Here is a 13,163-nt window from a genome sequence, read left to right as displayed (position 1 = left end):
TTGACGATGAAACACAGAAACTGCGTCGGGATTTAATATAAATGGCAAAATGCCGACTTAAGTACAAGAAGAGTGACTCTCTCATTGTTTGTAGTTTGCTTTGAGCGTTTCCTGGGAGACCAGTATTTGATTCCGAACACCACTGCAGTTTTACTGTATCCCTTGGACCTTCACATTGACGATGAAACACAGAAACTGCGTCGGGATTTACTACAAATGGCACAATGCCGACTTAAGTACAAGAAGAGTGACTCTCTCATTGTTTGTAGTTTGCTTTGAGCGTTTCCTGGGAGACCAGTATTTGATTCCGAACACCACTGCTGTTTTACTGTATCCCTTGGACCTTCACATTGACGATGAAACACAGAAACTGCGTCGGGATTTAATACAAATGGCACAATGCCGACTTAAGTACAAGAAGAGTGACTCTCTCATTGTTTGTGGTTTGCTTTGAGCGTTTCCTGGGAGACCAGTATTTGATTCCGATGCACCCCTGCAGCTTAATTGTATCCCTTGGACTTTCACATTGACGATGAAACATATTAATTGCGTCGTGATTTAATACAAATGGCACAATGCCGACTTAAGTACAAGAACAGTGACTCTTCTCATTGCTCTGTAGTTTGCTTTGCGCGTTTCCTGGGAGACCAGTATTTGATTCCGATGCACCCCTGCAGCTTAACTGTATCCCTTGGACCTTCACATTGACGATGAAACATATTAATTGCGTCGTGATTTAATACAAATGGCACAATGCCGACTTAAGTACAAGAAGAGTGACTCTTCTCATTGTTTGTGGTTTGCTTTGAGCGTTTTCTGGGAGGCCAGTATCTGATTCCGATGCACCATTGCAGCTTTACTGTATCCCTTGGACCATCACATTGACAATCAAACACAGACATTGCGTCGGGATTTAATACAAATGGCACAATGCCGACTTAAGTACAAGAAGCGTGACTCTTCTCATTGTTTTTTGTTTGCTTTGAGCGTTTCCTGGGATACCAGTATTTGATTCCGATTCACCCCTGCAGCTTTTCTCTATCCCTTGGACCTTCACATTGACGATGAAACACAGAAACTGCGTCGTGATTTAGTACAAATGGAACAATGCCGACTTAAGTACAAGAAGAGTAACTCTTCTCATTGTTTGTAGTTTGCTTTGAGCGTTTCCTGGGAGACCAGTATTTGATTCCGAACACCACTGCAGTTTTACTGTATCCCTTGGACCTTCACATTGACGATGAAACACAGAAACTGCGTCGGGATTTAATACAAATGGCACAATGCCGACTTAAGTACAAGAAGAGTGACTCTCTCATTGTTTGTGGTTTGCTTTGAGCGTTTAATGGGAGACCAGTATTTGATTCCGATGCACCCCTGCAGCTTAACTGTATCCCTTGGACCTTCACATTGACGATGAAACATATTAATTGCGTCGTGATTTAATACAAATGGCACAATGCCGACTTAAGTACAAGAAGAGTGACTCTTCTCATTGCTCTGTAGTTTGCTTTGAGCGTTTCCTGGGAGACCAGTATTTGATTCCGAACACCACTGCAGCTTTTCTGTATCCCTTGGACCTTCACATTGACGATGAAACACAGAAACTGCGTCGGGATTTAATACAAATGGCACAATGCCGACTTAAGTACAAGAAGAGTGACCCTCTCATTGTTTGTAGTTTGCTTTGAGCGTTTCCTGGGAGACCAGTATTTGATTCCGAACACCACTGCAGTTTTACTGTATCCCTTGGACCTTCACATTGACGATGAAACACAGAAACTGCGTCGGGATTTAATACAAATGGCACAATGCCGACTTAAGTACAAGAAGAGTGACTCTCTCATTGTTTGTGGTTTGCTTTGAGCGTTTCCTGGGAGACCAGTATTTGATTCCGATGCACCCCTGCAGCTTAACTGTATCCCTTGGACCTTCACATTGACGATGAAACATATTAATTGCGTCGTGATTTAATACAAATGGCACAATGCCGACTTAAGTACAAGAAGAGTGACTCTTCTCATTGTTTGTGGTTTGCGTTGAGCGTTTCCTGGGAGGCCAGTATCTGATTCCGATGCACTACTGCAGCTTTACTGTATCCCTTGGACCATCACATTGACAATGAAACACAGACATTGCGTCGGGATTTAATACAAATGGCACAATGCCGACTTAAGTACAAGAAGAGTGACTCTTCTCTTTGTTTGTGGTTTGCTTTGAGTGTTTCCTGGGAGACCAGTATTTGATTACGATGCACCACTGCAGTTTTACTGTATCCCTTGGACCTTCACATTGACGATCAAACACAGGAACTGCGTCGAGATTTAATACAAATGGCACAATGCCGACTTAAGTACAAGAAGAGTGACTCTCCTCCTTGTTTGTGGTTTGCTTTTAGCGTTTCCTGGGAGGCCAGTATCTGATTCCGATGCACTACTGCAGCTTTACTGTATCCCTTGGACCATCACATTGACAATGAAACACAGACATTGCGTCGGGATTTAATACAAATGGCACAATGCCGACTTAAGTACAAGAAGAGTGACTCTTCTCATTGTTTGTTATTTTGCGTTGAGCGTTTCCTGGGTGACCAGTATTTGATTCCGAACACCACTGCATTTTTTCTGTATCCCTTGGACCTTGACATTGACGATGAAACACAGAAACTACGTCGTGATTTAGTACAAATGGCACAATGCCGACTTAAGTACAAGAAGAGTGACTCTCTCATTGTTTGTAGTTTGCTTTGAGCGTTTCCTGGGAGACCAGTATTTGATTCCGATCACCACTGCAGCTTTTCTGTATCCCTTGGACCTTCACATTGACGATGAAACACAGAAACTGCGTCGGGATTTAATACAAATGGCACAATGCCGACTTAAGTACAAGAAGAGTGACTCTCTCATTGTTTGTGGTTTGCTTTGAGCGTTTTCTGGGAGACCAGTATTTGATTCCGAACACCACTGCAGCTTTTCTGTATCCCTTGGACCTTCACATTGACGATGAAACACAGAAACTGCGTCGTGATTTAGTACAAATGGCACAATGCCGATTTAAGTACAAGAAGAGTGACTCTCGCATTGTTTGTAGTTTGCTTTGAGCGTTTCCTGGGAGACCAGTATTTGATTCAGAACACCACTGCAGCTTTTCTGTATCCCTTGGACCTTCACATTGACGATGAAACACAGAAACTGCGTCGGGATTTAATACAAATGGCACAATGCCGACTTAAGTACAAGAAGAGTGACTCTTCTCATTGTTTGTGGTTTGCGTTGAGCGTTTCCTGGGAGACCAGTATTTGATTCCGAACACCACTGCAGCTTTTCTGTATCCCTTGGACCTTCACATTGACGATGAAACACAGAAACTGCGTCGTGATTTAGTACAAATGGCACAATGCCGACTTAAGTACAAGAAGAGTGACTCTCTGATTGTTTGTAGTTTGCTTTGAGCGTTTCCTGGGAGACCAGTATTTGATTCCGAACACCACTGCAGCTTTTCTGTATCCCTTGGACCTTCACATTGACGATGAAACACAGAAACTGCGTCGTGATTTAGTACAAATGGCACAATGCCGACTTAAGTACAAGAAGAGTGACTCTCTCATTGTTTGTAGTTTGCTTTGAGCGTTTCCTGGGAGACCAGTATTTGATTCCGAACACCACTGGAGTTTTACTGTATCCCTTGGACCTTCACATTGACGATGAAACACAGAAACTGCGTCGGGATTTAATACAAATGGCACAATGCCGACTTAAGTACAAGAAGAGTGACCCTCTCATTGTTTGTGGTTTGCTTTGAGCGTTTCCTGGGAGACCAGTATTTGATTCCGATGCACCCCTGCAGCTTAACTGTATCCCTTGGACCTTCACATTCACGATGAGACATATTAATTGCGTCGTGATTTAATACAAATGGCACAATGTCGACTTAAGTACAAGAAGAGTGACTCTTCTCCTTGTTTGTGGTTTGCTTTTAGCGTTTCCTGGGAGGCCAGTATCTGATTCCGAAGCACTACTGCAGCTTTACTGTATCCCTTGGACCTTCACATTGACAATGAAACACAGACATTGCGTCGGGATTTAATACAAATGGCACAATGCCGACTTAAGTACAAGAAGAGTGACTCTTCTCATTGTTTGTGGTTTGCGTTGAGCGTTTCCTGGGTGACCAGTATTTGATTCCGAACACCACTGCAGCTTTTCTGTATCCCTTGGACCTTCACATTGACGATGAAACACAGAAACTGCGTCGTGATTTAGTACAAATGGCACAATGCCGACTTAAGTACAAGAAGAGTGACTCTCTCATTGTTTGTAGTTTGCTTTGAGCATTTCCTGGGAGACCAGTATTTGATTCCGAACACCACTGCAGTTTTACTGTATCCCTTGGACCTTCACATTGACGAAGAAACACAGAAACTGCGTCGGGATTTAATACAAATGGCACAATGCCGACTTAAGTACAAGAAGAGTGACTCTCTCATTGTTTGTGGTTTGCTTTGAGCGTTTCCTGGGAGACCAGTATTTGATTCCGAACACCACTGCAGCTTTTCTGTATCCCTTGGACCTTCACATTGACGATGAAACACAGAAACTGCGTCGTGATTTAGTACAAATGGCACAATTCCGACTTAAGTACAAGAAGAGTGACTCTCTCATTGTTTGTAGTTTGCTTTTAGCGTTTCCTGGGAGACCAGTATTTGATTCCAACACCACTGCAGCTTTTCTGTATCCCTTGGACCTTCACATTGACGATGAAACACAGAAATTGCGTCGGGATTTAATACAAATGGCACAATGCCGACTTAAGTACAAGAAGAGTGACTCTCTCATTGTTTGTGGTTTGCTTTGTGCGTTTCCTGGGAGACCAGTATTTGATTCCGAACACCACTGCAGCTTTTCTGTATCCCTTGGACCTTCACATTGACGATGAAACACAGAAACTGCGTCGTGATTTAGTACAAATGGCACAATGCCGACTTAAGTACAAGAAGAGTGACTCTCTCATTGTTTGTAGTTTGCTTTGAGCGTTTCCTGGGAGACCAGTATTTGATTCCGAACACCACTGCAGCTTTTCTGTATCCCTTGGACCTTCACATTGACGATGAAACACAGAAATTGCGTCGAGATTTAATACAAATGGCACAATGCCGACTTAAGTACAAAAAGAGTGACTCTCTCATTGTTTGTAGTTTGCTTTGAGCGTTTCCTGGGAGACCAGTATTTGATTCCGAACACCACTGCAGCTTTTCTGTATCCCTTGGACCTTCACATTGACGATGAAACACAGAAACTGCGTCGGGATTTAATACAAATGACACAATGCCGACTTAAGTACAAGAAGAGTGACTCTCTCATTGTTTGTGGTTTGCTTTGAGCGTTTCCTGGGAGACCAGTATTTGATTCCGAACACCACTGCAGCTTTTCTGTATCCCTTGGACCTTCACATTGACGATGAAACACAGAAACTGCGTCGTGATTTAGTACAAATGGCACAATGCCGACTTAAGTACAAGAAGAGTGACTCTCTCATTGTTTGTAGTTTGCTTTGAGCGTTTCCTGGGAGACCAGTATTTGATTCCGATTCACCCCTGCAGCTTTTCTGTATCCCTTGGCCTTCACATTGACGATGAAACACAGAAACTGCGTCGTGATTTAGTACAAATGGCACAATGCCGACTTAAGTACAAGAAGAGTGACTCTCTCATTGTTTGTAGTTTGCTTTGAGCGTTTCCTGGGAGACCAGTATTTGATTCCGAACACCACTGCAGCTTTTCTGTATCCCTTGGACCTTCACATTGACGATGAAACACAGAAACTGCGTCGGGATTTAATACAAATGACACAATGCCGACTTAAGTACAAGAAGAGTGACTCTCTCATTGTTTGTGGTTTGTTTTGAGCGTTTCCTGGGAGACCAGTATTTGATTCCGAACACCACTGCAGCTTTTCTGTATCCCTTGGACCTTCACATTGACGATGAAACACAGAAACTGCGTCGTGATTTAGTACAAATGGCACAATGCCGACTTAAGTACAAGAAGAGTGACTCTCTCATTGTTTGTGGTTTGCTTTGAGCGTTTCCTGGGAGACCAGTATTTGATTCCGAACACCACTGCAGTTTTACTGTATCCCTTGGACCTTCACATTGACGATGAAACACAGAAACTGCGTCGGGATTTAATACAAATGGCACAATGCCGACTTAAGTACAAGAAGAGTGACTCTCTCATTGTTTGTAGTTTGCTTTGAGCGTTTCCTGGGAGACCAGTATTTGATTCCGATGCACCCCTGCAGCTTAACTGTATCCATTGGTCCTTCACATTGACGATGAAACATATTTAATTGCGTCGTGATTTAATACAAATTGCGCAATGCCGAATTAAGTACAAGAAGAGTGACTCTTCTCTTTGTTTGTGGTTTGCGTTTAGCGTTTCCTGGGTGACCAGTATTTGATTCCGAACACCACTGCAGCTTTTCTGTATCCCTTGGACCTTCACATTGACGATGAAACACAGAAACTGCGTCGTGATTTAGTACAAATGGCACAATGCCGACTTAAGTACAAGAAGAGTGACTCTCTCATTGTTTGTAGTTTGCTTTGAGCGTTTCCTGGGAGACCAGTATTTGATTCCGAACACCACTGCAGTTTTACTGTATCCCTTGGACTTTCACATTGACGATGAAACACAGAAACTGCGTCGGGATTTAATACAAATGGCACAATGCCGACTTAAGTACAAGAAGAGTGACTCTCTCACTGTTTGTGGTTTGCTTTGAGCGTTTCCTGGGAGACCAGTATTTGATTCCGAACACCACTGCAGCTTTTCTGTATCCCTTGGACCTTCACATTGACGATGAAAAAAAGAAACAGGGTCGTGATTTAGTACAAATGGCACAATGCCGACTTAAATACAAGAAGAGTGACTCTCTCATTGTTTGTAGTTTGCTTTGAGCGTTTCCTGGGAGACCAGTATTTGATTCCGAACACCACTGCAGCTTTTCTGTATCCCTTGGACCTTCACATTGACGATGAAACACAGAAACTGCGTCGGGATTTAATACAAATGGCACAATGCCGACTTAAGTACAAGAAGAGTGACTCTTCTCATTGTTTGTGGTTTGCGTTGAGCGTTTCCTGTGCGACCAGTATTTGATTCCGAACACCACTGCAGCTTTTCTGTATCCCTTGGACCTTCACAATGACGATGAAACACAGAAACTGCGTCGTGATTTAGTACAAATGGCACAATGCCGACTTAAGTACAAGAAGAGTGACTCTCTCATTGTTTGTAGTTTGCTTTGAGCGTTTCCTGGGAGACCAGTATTTGATTCCGAACACCACTGCAGCTTTTCTGTATCCTTTGGACCTTCACATTGACGATGAAACACAGAAACTGCGTCGCGATTTAGTACAAATGGCACAATGCCGACTTAAGTACAAGAAGAGTGACTCTCTCATTGTTTGTGGTTTGCTATGAGCTTTTCCTGGGAGACCAGTATTTGATTCCGAACACCACTGCAGCTTTTCTGTATCCCTTGGACCTTCACATTGACGATGAAACACAGAATCTGCGTCGTGATTTAGTACAAATGGCACAATGCCGACTTAAGTACAAGAAGAGTGACTCTCTCATTGTTTGTGGTTTGCTTTGAGCGTTTCCTGGGAGACCAGTATTTGATTCCGATGCACCCCTGCAGCTTAACTGTATCCCTTGGACCTTCACATTGACGATGAAACATATTAATTGCGTCGTGATTTAATACAAATGGCACAATGCCGACTTAAGTACATGAAGAGTGACTCTTCTCCTTGTTTGTGGTTTGCTTTTAGCGTTTCCTGGGAGGCCAGTATCTGATTCCGATGCACTACTGCAGCTTTACTTTATCCCTTGGACCATCACATTGACAATGAAACACAGACATTGCGTCGGGATTTAATACAAATGGCACAATGCCGACTTAAGTACAAGAAGAGTGACTCTTCTCATTGTTTGTGGTTTGCTTTGAGCGTTTCCTGGAAGACCAGTATTTGATTCCGAACACCACTGCAGCTTTTCTGTATCCCTTGGATCTTCACATTGAAGGTGAAACACAGAAACTGCGTCGCGATTTAGTACAAATGTCACAATGCCGACTTAAGTACAAGAAGAGTGACTCTCTCATTGTTTGTAGTTTGCTTTGAGCGTTTCCTGGGAGACCAGTATTTGATTCCGAACACCACTGCAGTTTTACTGTATCCCTTGGACCTTCACATTGACGATGAAACACAGAAACTGCGTCGGGATTTAATACAAATGGCACAATGCCGACTTAAGTACAAGAAGAGTGACTCTCTCATTGTTTGTGGTTTGCTATGAGCTTTTCCTGGGAGACCAGTATTTTATTCCGAACACCACTGCAGCTTTTCTGTATCCCTTGGACCTTCACATTGACGATGAAACACAGAAACTGCGTCGTGATTTAGTACAAATGGCACAATGCCGACTTAAGTACAAGAAGTTTGTAGTTTGCTTTGAGCGTTTCCTGGGAGGCCAGTATCTGATTCCGAAGCACTACTGCAGCTTTACTGTATCCCTTGGACCATCACATTGACAATGAAACACAGACATTGCGTCGGGATTTAATACAAATGGCACAATGCCGACTTAAGTACAAGAAGAGTGACTCTTCTCATTGTTTGTGGTTTGCGTTGAGCGTTTCCTGGGTGACCAGTATTTGATTCCGAACACCACTGCAGCTTTTCTGTATCCCTTGGACCTTCACATTGACGATGAAACACAGAAACTGCGTCGTGATTTAGTACAAATGGCACAATGCCGACTTAAGTACAAGAAGTTTGTAGTTTGCTTTGAGCGTTTCCTGGGAGACCAGTATTTGATTCCGAACACCACTGCAGCTTTTCTGTATCCCTTGGACCTTCACATTGACGATGAAACACAGAAACTGCGTCGGGATTTAATACAAATGGCACAATGCCGACTTAAGTACCAGAAGAGTGACTCTTCTCCTTGTTTGTGGTTTGCTTTTAGCGTTTCCTGGGAGGCCAGTATCTGATTCCGAAGCACTACTGCAGCTTTACTGTATCCCTTGGACCATCACATTGACAATGAAACACAGACATTGCGTCGGGATTTAATACAAATGGCACAATGCCGACTTAAGTACAAGAAGAGTGACTCTTCTCATTGTTTGTGGTTTGCGTTGAGCGTTTCCTGGGTGACCAGTATTTGATTCCGAACACCACTGCAGCTTTTCTGTATCCCTTGGACCTTCACATTGACGATGAAACACAGAAACTGCGTCGTGATTTAGTACAAATGGCACAATGCCGACTTAAGTACAAGAAGAGTGACTCTCTCATTGTTTGTAGTTTGCTTTGAGCGTTTCCTGGGAGACCAGTATTTGATTCCGAACACCACTGCAGCTTTTCTGTATCCCTTGGACCTTCACATTGACGATGAAACACAGAAACTGCGTCGGGATTTAATACAAATGGCTCAATGCCGACTTAAGTACAAGAAGAGTGACTCTCTCATTGTTTGTGGTTTGCTTTGAGCGTTTCCTGGGAGACCAGTATTTGATTCCGAACACCACTGCAGCTTTTCTGTATCCCTTGGACCTTCACATTGACGATGAAACACAGAAACTGCGTCGTGATTTAGTACAAATGGCACAATGCCGACTTAAGTACAAGAAGAGTGACTCTCTCATTGTTTGTAGTTTGCTTTGAGCGTTTCCTGGGAGACCAGTATTTGATTCCGAACACCACTGCAGCTTTTCTGTATCCCTTGGACCTTCACATTGACGATGAAACACAGAAACTGCGTCGGGATTTAATACAAATGGCACAATGCCGACTTAAGTACAAGAAGAGTGACTCTCTCATTGTTTGTGGTTTGCTTTGAGCGTTTCCTGGGAGACCAGTATTTGATTCCGAACACCACTGCAGCTTTTCTGTATCCCTTGGACCTTCACATTGACGATGAAACACAGAAACTGCGTCGTGATTTAGTACAAATGGCACATTGCCGACTTAAGTACAAGAAGAGTGACTCTTCTCATTGTTTGTGGTTTGCTTTGAGCGTTTCCTGGGAGACCAGTATTTGATTCCGATTCACCCCTGCAGCTTTTCTGTATCCCTTGGACCTTCACATTGACGATGAAACACAGAAGCTACGTCGTGATTTAGTACAAATGGCACAATGCCGACTTAAGTACAAGAAGAGTGACTCTCTCATTGTTTGTGGTTTGCTTTGAGCGATTCCTGGGAGACCAGTATTTGATTCCGAACACCACTGCAGTTTTACTGTATCCCTTGGACCTTCACATTGACGATGAAACAAAGAAACTGCGTCGGGATTTAATACAAATGGCACAATGCCGACTTAAGTACAAGAAGAGTGACTCTCTCATTGTTTGTAGTTTGCTTTGAGCGTTTCCTGGGAGACCAGTATTTGATTCCGAACACCACTGCAGTTTTACTGTATCCCTTGGACCTTCACATTGACGATGAAACACAGAAACTGCGTCGGGTTTTAATACAAATGGCACAATGCCGACTTAAGTACAAGAAGAGTGACTCTCTCATTGTTTGTAGTTTGCTTTGAGCGTTTCCTGGGAGACCAGTATTTGATTCCGAACACCACTGCAGTTTTACTGTATCCCTTGGACCTTCACATTGACGATGAAACACAGAAACTGCGTCGGGATTTAATACAAATGGCACAATGCCGACTTAAGTACAAGAAGAGTGACTCTCTCATTGTTTGTGGTTTGCTTTGAGCGTTTCCTGGGAGACCAGTATTTGATTCCGATGCACCCCTGCAGCTTAACTGTATCCGTTGGACCTTCACATTGACGATGAAACATATTAATTGCGTCGTGATTTAATACAAATGGCGCAATGCCGACTTAAGTACAAGAAGAGTGACTCTTCTCCTTGTTTGTGGTTTGCGTTGAGCGTTTCCTGGGAGACCAGTATTTGATTCCGATTCACCCCTGCAGCTTTTCTGTATCCCTTGGACCTTCACATTGACGATGAAACACAGAAACTGCGTCGTGATTTAGTACAAATGGCACATTGCCGACTTAAGTACAAGAAGAGTGACTCTCTCATTGTTTGTAGTTTGCTTTGAGCGTTTCCTGGGAGACCAGTATTTGATTCCGAACACCACTGCAGCTTTTCTGTATCCCTTGGACCTTCACATTGACGATGAAACACAGAAACTGCGTCGGGATTTAATACAAATGGCACAATGCCGACTTAAGTACCAGAAGAGTGACTCTTCTCCTTGTTTGTGGTTTGCTTTTAGCGTTTCCTGGGAGGCCAGTATCTGATTCCGAAGCACTACTGCAGCTTTACTGTATCCCTTGGACCATCACATTGACAATGAAACACAGACATTGCGTCGGGATTTAATACAAATGGCACAATGCCGACTTAAGTACAAGAAGAGTGACTCTTCTCATTGTTTGTGGTTTGCGTTGAGCGTTTCCTGGGTGACCAGTATTTGATTCCGAACACCACTGCAGCTTTTCTGTATCCCTTGGACCTTCACATTGACGATGAAACACAGAAACTGCGTCGTGATTTAGTACAAATGGCACAATGCCGACTTAAGTACAAGAAGAGTGACTCTCTCATTGTTTGTAGTTTGCTTTGAGCGTTTCCTGGGAGACCAGTATTTGATTCCGAACACCACTGCAGCTTTTCTGTATCCCTTGGACCTTCACATTGACGATGAAACACAGAAACTGCGTCGGGATTTAATACAAATGGCTCAATGCCGACTTAAGTACAAGAAGAGTGACTCTCTCATTGTTTGTGGTTTGCTTTGAGCGTTTCCTGGGAGACCAGTATTTGATTCCGAACACCACTGCAGCTTTTCTGTATCCCTTGGACCTTCACATTGACGATGAAACACAGAAACTGCGTCGTGATTTAGTACAAATGGCACAATGCCGACTTAAGTACAAGAAGAGTGACTCTCTCATTGTTTGTAGTTTGCTTTGAGCGTTTCCTGGGAGACCAGTATTTGATTCCGAACACCACTGCAGCTTTTCTGTATCCCTTGGACCTTCACATTGACGATGAAACACAGAAACTGCGTCGGGATTTAATACAAATGGCACAATGCCGACTTAAGTACAAGAAGAGTGACTCTCTCATTGTTTGTGGTTTGCTTTGAGCGTTTCCTGGGAGACCAGTATTTGATTCCGAACACCACTGCAGCTTTTCTGTATCCCTTGGACCTTCACATTGACGATGAAACACAGAAACTGCGTCGTGATTTAGTACAAATGGCACATTGCCGACTTAAGTACAAGAAGAGTGACTCTTCTCATTGTTTGTGGTTTGCTTTGAGCGTTTCCTGGGAGACCAGTATTTGATTCCGATTCACCCCTGCAGCTTTTCTGTATCCCTTGGACCTTCACATTGACGATGAAACACAGAAACTACGTCGTGATTTAGTACAAATGGCACAATGCCGACTTAAGTACAAGAAGAGTGACTCTCTCATTGTTTGTGGTTTGCTTTGAGCGTTTCCTGGGAGACCAGTATTTGATTCCGAACACCACTGCAGTTTTACTGTATCCCTTGGACCTTCACATTGACGATGAAACACAGAAACTGCGTCGGGATTTAATACAAATGGCACAATGCCGACTTAAGTACAAGAAGAGTGACTCTCTCATTGTTTGTAGTTTGCTTTGAGCGTTTCCTGGGAGACCAGTATTTGATTCCGAACACCACTGCAGTTTTACTGTATCCCTTGGACCTTCACATTGACGATGAAACACAGAAACTGCGTCGGGTTTTAATACAAATGGCACAATGCCGACTTAAGTACAAGAAGAGTGACTCTCTCATTGTTTGTAGTTTGCTTTGAGCGTTTCCTGGGAGACCAGTATTTGATTCCGAACACCACTGCAGTTTTACTGTATCCCTTGGACCTTCACATTGACGATGAAACACAGAAACTGCGTCGGGATTTAATACAAATGGCACAATGCCGACTTAAGTACAAGAAGAGTGACTCTCTCATTGTTTGTGGTTTGCTTTGAGCGTTTCCTGGGAGACCAGTATTTGATTCCGATGCACCCCTGCAGCTTTTCTGTATCCCTTGGACCTTCACATTGACGATGAAACACAGAAAC

This window comes from Schistocerca cancellata, chromosome 6, assembly GCF_023864275.1.
Source record: "Schistocerca cancellata isolate TAMUIC-IGC-003103 chromosome 6, iqSchCanc2.1, whole genome shotgun sequence".
Lineage (NCBI taxonomy): Eukaryota > Metazoa > Arthropoda > Insecta > Orthoptera > Acrididae > Schistocerca > Schistocerca cancellata.
The sequence above is the reverse complement of the archived record's forward strand: the minus strand, read 5'-3'. Positions refer to the sequence as shown.